Genomic DNA, 7,522 nt, shown 5'->3' with positions numbered 1-7,522 from the left:
ATTTTTAAGATTTTCTTCACTTATGATATTTAATAAAGAAGGGTAATTAAGGGAACGTTTGGTTGTGGAATGAAATCATGGCTACTCCAAAAAATTATTTGAATCGACATTTTTGTAAATGGCCATATGTATAGCTTTTTTGAAATCTCTGGACCTCCTTACCCATTAATCGAGCAAGGATCGATGAGAAAATTAGTTGCTGATAAATCTCTGAAGCCTAGTATAAAGGTGAATCTCGAGGCCATGTTAGATTTTACAAGTAAACGGATATAAGGCTCAGTCAAGAATCACAAGATTTGAAATATGGTTGTCTAAGAGGCGGCTAATTGGAAGAGATGAATCTGGTTTTTCTTTTTCTTTAATGATCCACATGTAAGCATTTAGTGGATCATAAATTAATGTTACATACATCCTATAGAGATGATTGTCAAGTAAACGTTAGTTGTGCTCTAATTTGAATTTCAAACAAACCAAAATGTCTTTCAGATTATTTAATACATTATATTAACATACAGGATTTGTAGTAGAATTAATATATATTTTTGAAAACAAATAATTGGTCATTAAACGTTAATTTCGTAGTTATATATACCACGTTTAAAATATAAATACACCTAACCGAGACTAACTAGTGGAACTTCACTCTACGGTTCTATCTCAGCTTTCACAGAACGTATAATTGAAAGCCGTATCAATGAGAACCTCAGAGCAACCGTCAAAGACTTTCACCAAAACACTTTTACCACTTCTGGAAAAGTGATGTTGATGTGTTTCAGAGACGTCCTTGAATGGAAGAGCAAGCAGCACTCTTTATCTTTACCGATAAGGCAAGACCAGGCCAATTATTAGTTTTTGACCGGAAGCTCTTTACCGTCAACGATAGTGACACAGAATAGAGCGGATATGAATGCAAACAGTTCAGCATCTATGGGAACTGGCGGAAGAATATGCGTTATTCTACAGCGTCATGGACGTCCCACTCGGTCATCAATTAAATCTTACCCAAATCTGAGTCTCAAGCACATATTTTTCCAAACCTAACAACTACTAATTAATATAGGAACCCACCGGCTGGAAAGACCAAGCAGGCTGATGATAGTGATCTGCCCCTCTACTAAAAAGATGAGCAAATTATAACATTCATTATATTTGGGGTGAAATTAGTAGATGAAGGGTGAAATTAGCGGTCATTCGCAATTGTCTCAAATTTTTTTTTGGAGAAAATGGAGACATATTGAATATACTTGTCTCTCTTCATGAACGAAGAGGGCAATGTGGTCAGGAAATATGATACGGTCAAAAGCAATTATTTGCTCAACATTTAGGAAGCCCTGTAAGTAAATCAGCACATGTATTAGTCTCCCTAACTATATGACGAATTACACAATTACTGAAAAAACCTTTCAAATCAAGAATGTCTTCAAGGGTGGACCAATGAGTTTGATAGGTTCCCAAAATAGAGTTAACGGCCACCAACGAATCTGATTGTCTCAAAAATTATATAACACTCACATGCATAATTACAAATTAACTTTACTTAAATTTGCAGTTAGAATGGTTTATAAAATTACCTAAATGGCCTTAGTTAAATTTGCGGTTAAAATGGTTTATAAAATTACCTAAATGGCCTTACTTTTATTTAAATCACTCTAAATTTAATTTTCAAATTATCTAAATATCCTCTATGTAGGAAAATGACAATGATGCCCACTTTTGAGTCAATAAATGACATTAATACCCTTATTATTATTTTAGTGATTGAAAATATGAAGTCAAATTACGTAAATACCCTTTTGTAAGTGAAATTACCAAAATACCCCAAGCTACCTACCCTAATAGTACCATCTCTCTATCTTCTCCAACCACCCGCCGCTCTCCACCGCGCACTACTCACCAAAATCATTTTCTTATTGTTGAATTCACGACTGGTTTTATTCTTGTAAATTTCTGCTTAACCTTAGATCTTGGTGTTCCATCATTTTAACCTAACCGGTTCATTTAAAGAAAGCCATTGGGTTTCTCGATTGGGTCTACAGAATGAACATCCAAGAAGGCAGTTTCAAAGTCCATTAAAGCTAAGGTCAATCAGTGGGTTGTGTTGCTAGTTGCGAGCGAGGACTAAACATTAGGGGGCTAAATAATAAGTCTAAATCACCTTCCTATCTGACGAGTATTAAACCGTTTGAAAAGAAATTTATGAATAATGAGTTAATTTTTTTAATTAAGATTTAACTGTTTATTCTTTAAAAAATAGGAGTTTAATGATAACCATTGGATAATGATTAAGAATGACATCTATACCTATCATTTTTATCTTAGAATTGAGGCTTCTTTCCCCATGATGTGGCTTCACCATTGCTAGTTTCTTGAAGAAATGTTACTATGCACAGAGGTTCGAACTGGTGCTCCCATCAACCTCCTTCAGGCTCGTTGCTGTACTCAAGTACCTTGTTGCTGAAGTATAATCATGTTTTTTTAAGGTTAATTAATCGTGTTATTTAGAAATTGGAAGCTATAGGGTTTTTGTGTTGATTTTAAGTTGTTCTCATTTGCTTATGTGTTCTTTGGTCCTGGAATTGGGTAGAAATGCAGCAAGAGATAACAATAAGACTAGGATCAATTTTTTTTTTTTTTTGGTCGTAAATAAGACTAGGATCATACCAAGGCATCTGCTGCTTGCTGTAAGGAACGATGACGAATTTGGGAAAAAAGTTCTGTTTTGTTTAATTCCGCAAAAGCCCTGTGCGTAATTTAGCAATTGCCGGGAAAATGGAAGAAAAGAACATGGAGAAAACAGATCTTTCTCATTCGAATTCAAGAACGAAGCCATCATCTTTGCGTTTGGAAATTCTTCGACAAGCATTTCTTTGTGGTGGTGCCGCTCAGCCGGGTTCGTCTTCTCCTCAATTCTTCTCTAATAATTGCTGCTTTAGCATTTGACCGTGACCCGAAAAACGGCGCTGCAATTCCAAGTAGCTCCGAGACATGCAGAAGACAGGTTGCACAGTGGAGAGCTGCAGAAGGATGGTCAGAGGAGATGGAGAAGATGGGTTGCAGAGAGAGAGAGACAACACTACTAGCTTGGGACATTTTCTAACTTCACTTACTGAAGAACATTTACATAATTTATCACTAAAATGATAGTAAAGGTATTAAAGTCATTTGCTAAATCAAAATAAGGACACCATCATCATTTCCCTCTTGATGTCCCTATTTTGATTTAGGCTAGGGAAATGATGATGGGTAACTTAAAATATAAAGTTTAAATGACTTTAATAAAAATAAGGGTATTTGAATAACTTTAAAATCCATTTTCACAATAAATTAAACTATGAATAACTTCTACTTATGCATGTTAGTCATAAAATTTTTGAGACAATACAGTGGGTTGTCACCAGTGTAACCCCAAACATAATGAATGCCATATAAATTGCCCTAAAGAGATAACCTGTGTCCCTTTTCGTTTATTTCCTTGAGTCTGGACATTTTTCCTATGATAAGAGTTTGTATTTTTCTAACACCTCTTTACCATACACGATAAGTCCTATTTTTTAATGCTGACAAAATAGGTTAGAGAAAAAATCTACAAAGACTCTACATGGTAAAGACACTTTAGAGAAACACATGCCTCTGCCCTCACAGATCGAAGATCAGAACTCTGTTCTAGCGAGGAGGGACATAAGAAATACCAATTTCTTGGCCAAGAGAGATGGGAAAGATAAGCTAACAACCCTAACCCTACCTTCAAAGGAAAAACAATCACCACGTTGGCTCTCTTTGGCCTACACTGCACAGGACCGCACCACCTGCAACCCCCAATAATTAAATACCGTTTCCACATCCGCCACACATTCATTCTCCCTCTCCCACAACCATTTACAGCATACAAGTCTTACCTATAAACACTAACTTGTCGCGATACAGATAAATATACCTGTACAACAGTCACAATTGGTCAATACACAACTGCAGAGCTGCAATAAAATCAGAGAGAACTTAGTTTTTACGGTTTTTTTTTTTTTTGGTACTTTTCTTTTCGTTTTTTTTTCCCCTCTTACGGTGGAGAGGTGGTTCTACCGACACTACAGAGACAAAGCAGATCCCACTATCATTTCAAAACGGAAAACGATAACAAGAAGAAGCAGAATAGGGAGGAAGATCTCCCTGAAGATGGAAGAAGCGCAGCTACCAGTCTTTCTCCAAAGCTTCTAAGATCCAAAGAAGCTAGGAAGCTTCATCCATGGCGATTGGAGTCTCCACCACCCCCACATGACCACCGCCATTTACAAAGATTTCTTTTTCTCCTTTTTTTTCTTTTTTTTTTTTTTTCTCAATTTCTTTTGAGGGGTTCAGGTATGTGAACCACTTACTCAGATTGGATGTATCGGTTCCGTTCGATCCTGCACAGCAAGCCGCTCTGAGACATCTGCCAAAGATTTGAGGTTGCACTTAATCAGTGCCTGGACGAAGTAGCAAGTTTCATCTTTGGTATTCCCTTCAGGCACATCCACCACAAATGACTCGATCACCACTGGTACCCGGTCTCCCATCAATGATCTCTGGGTGAAGGCTAATTATCGATGAATAGTTCTAAAAAGGAAAAAAAAAAAAAAAAACCAAAAGCAGTAAGAAAGATGATTGGACTGGAATCAAGAGGAAGAAAGATAATTTTGGGAAATGAAAAGACAGCTGAAGCAATTTTGTACTATAATGAATCATTATTGGAGGAACCCCTGTGAAACACATGGAAAATGATCAAGTCAACGTCTCAGATCAACCAGAACAAATTAAGATGTTCAGCACTCAATTCGTAACTAAATCAACATTTTCTCACTTCCCTGATTGTGCATATCAGACATGCTATAGTTTGGTTCCAGTTAAATTTTCTTCAGGCACTAACAGGAGATGGCTATTGTAGTAACTTTTGCATGATCCAAACAGGGGAAAAAATGAAACCCAATGCCATAATCAGTTGACACACAATTTGGCCTATAGCTTGAAACAACTGTGGTTTCTTCCACTCCTCTGCCTACATTCCACTGCTTTGCTTTAAGACATATTCCTCAGTTCTATTTTCTTACCTACTTTGAAAGAAATAAAAAACAATTTCCCTGGTCAACAAAACAAAGGGATACAGCTACGGATGAATGGAACTAAACAGGCAATATTAACTTTTCTAAAGCCAATAAGAAGAATGTAGAACCTAAAGACTAGTTTCTCGGACAGCAATGGGGCAGATATCAGCATCCGATTCAAAGTAGCATTTTTAGGACCATACGAATAAGTGTTCATCTCTTAACGGCTGAATGAGGATTAAAGCCACCTCAATCAGAATAAGAATTTCACCAGGATTTACAAAGTGGAAAAAAGAGACTACTGAGGAAGACAAATTCTCATTTTTCTGGGAAAACTTGCTAAGAATACCGAAATATCTCAATTAAATAGACCAGGAAAACAATGAAATGCTTCCAGCGCCATCGTAAAACATCCAGGACGCACCAATACACACGAAAATCATAGAAAAACCATGACAAACAACACACAACATGGCAGTAGACAATCCATTCGTAGCCTAATTTAGCATCTTATTTGAAAGCAAAATTGAATTGGCAGAGAGAAAGAACAGATCGAGTAAAAAGCAGAGAAAAGCCCATACCCTTAGCCTGTGATCCCCGCCGACTATCCGGATGCTGAGGATATGCTCGTTATCGTCAAGCTGTTCCAGCCTTTCGGTGCTGGTCGTCGCTGGAAGCCCGGACTTCACATCTACTTCTCTAACACTGCCAATCTCAAAGTTTCCCTGCGCAACGCACCTGCTGATAAATGGTTTATACTGTTGCGGTTGATCGAATCTCCTAACCAAAGACCAAACCTGATAAGAAGAAAGTACAGTTGAAAAATTAGACCCGCAGACAACGCCTTCCCAACATATACCAGTGTTTCTGGTGAAGAACACTTGGAACAATTAGGAAAGACATAATCGTGAGAAGCACCAAAGATTTAAATAAATATATAAGCAGCTTTAAATCGTAAAAAAGGTAATGGAGTAATTATCTGAATTCTAAGGATGTTTCAGTTTCCTCAATTCCTATCCTCAATAAATAACGTCTGACAGGGATAAATTCAACCGGCATGTACCATGAAATTCTCGGTAAAAAACAGAAATCGAAAGTTAACATCGCATTGAAATGAAGTAGAGGAACAAAGACAGAAAAGAATTTCAAAATCCCCCCAAATCCAGCTCCTTCGACCTTGTCTAAAAACCGGAAATTTACCGCTGGAACAGTTCACATATGACTAAACAAGTCCAGATACTTGACCAAATCGACTATAAATTTTGTAGCACAGACGTGGAAGCATGAAAACTACAAAGCAGGCACTCAGAGAGTGACTAGTAATACTCCAGAAAATATACCGGATAGTATTTGATCATCCAAAATAGATCGAACTGCAATAATCAGATCTGAACCGAAAATTTCGTTAGAAGATGTCCGGGAGAAAGGAAAGCTACAAGCCTACAACCTAATCTCCCGAAACATCGGCGAACTGATCCTGAAGCTTCAGAAATAGAATTGAAGCCTCAAATATCCGGCAACCGCCTCTATTTAAGCAAGAATAACCGATCTTGATTTGAGACAAAGAAGGAGATCTTACGAGATGAACAGGAGCTTTGATGTGTTTGATGACTTCAGAACTACACTGATTCTCTCTGGCTTCATGTCTATGATGTCTCCATATATACTCTGACTCCATTATGGTATATCCATTACCATTCATCGTGAAAATCTTCTCACTGCTACCATCGACTGCTGGAAAACCACCTGAAACAACAACTCCTCCGGCGAAATCCACTAAGACGGCAGTCACATAATCACTCTTCGTCCAGAGTTCCGGCGAAACGACCTCTCCGCCTCTCTGGATTCCGGTGACCTTCTTAGCTTCTTCAGAAATCTTTAAACCTCTTCTTCGCTCTCGCGACCTTTCAACACCAAAACCTCCCACATCTCCTCATCTCCTGAATAAAAAAATTCCCCCATTACATTATCATTTGTATTTATTTATTTTTTCTAAAAAAAGAAAATTTATTGGTAGTTATTGGATCACAAATATTCATGATTTTTCTAAATAACTGGAATAAATCTGAACCGTGCGTTTCATGATTTTTATTCAATAGACTGTTTATGCCTATTCAATGGTGGACCAAAGAGTTAACAATAACGACAAAAGTTTATGCATTAAACACGCTGGATGCGTACGCAATTGTTTGATGGGAGTTGACTGTGAAGATTGAATGACTAATGGAAAAGAAACCTTACTTTAGCGTGGTCCTTGCGCGCCTGCGCCTGTGAAGTATGTAAAATGACCATTTTGTCCAACGGCAGAGTTACCCAGTTACCCCCAAATTTTTTTAAATTTCCTCCTTCTGTTTTCAATTGCTGGATTTTTCTTTTTTATTCTCAAGCAGTCTTTTCATCTACTTTTTTTTTAATATTTTTCTGTTTTTTTATATAATTAATATACA

The 7,522-nt window shown here is 37.2% G+C and overlaps 1 pseudogene across 1 annotated transcript; it reads right to left on the bottom strand.

Annotated features, from left to right (window-relative positions):
- Positions 1-3,875: 3,875 nt before the first annotated feature.
- On the bottom strand, positions 3,876-7,025 carry LOC149029756 (abscisic acid receptor PYL8-like; annotated as a pseudogene). The gene is made up of 3 exons (XR_016171197.1): positions 6,655-7,025; positions 5,657-5,872; positions 3,876-4,590 (listed from the first exon to the last, which is right to left on the bottom strand). The product of XR_016171197.1 is annotated as an abscisic acid receptor PYL8-like (transcript).
- Between the last annotated feature and the right edge of the window lie 497 nt (positions 7,026-7,522).

This window comes from Hakea prostrata, chromosome 1, assembly GCF_041222555.1.
Source record: "Hakea prostrata isolate BN-2017 chromosome 1, UWA_Hpros_2, whole genome shotgun sequence".
Classification (NCBI taxonomy): domain Eukaryota; kingdom Viridiplantae; phylum Streptophyta; class Magnoliopsida; order Proteales; family Proteaceae; genus Hakea; species Hakea prostrata.
Note: the sequence above shows the minus strand (reverse complement) of the source record. Positions and strands in the feature narration are given on the sequence as shown.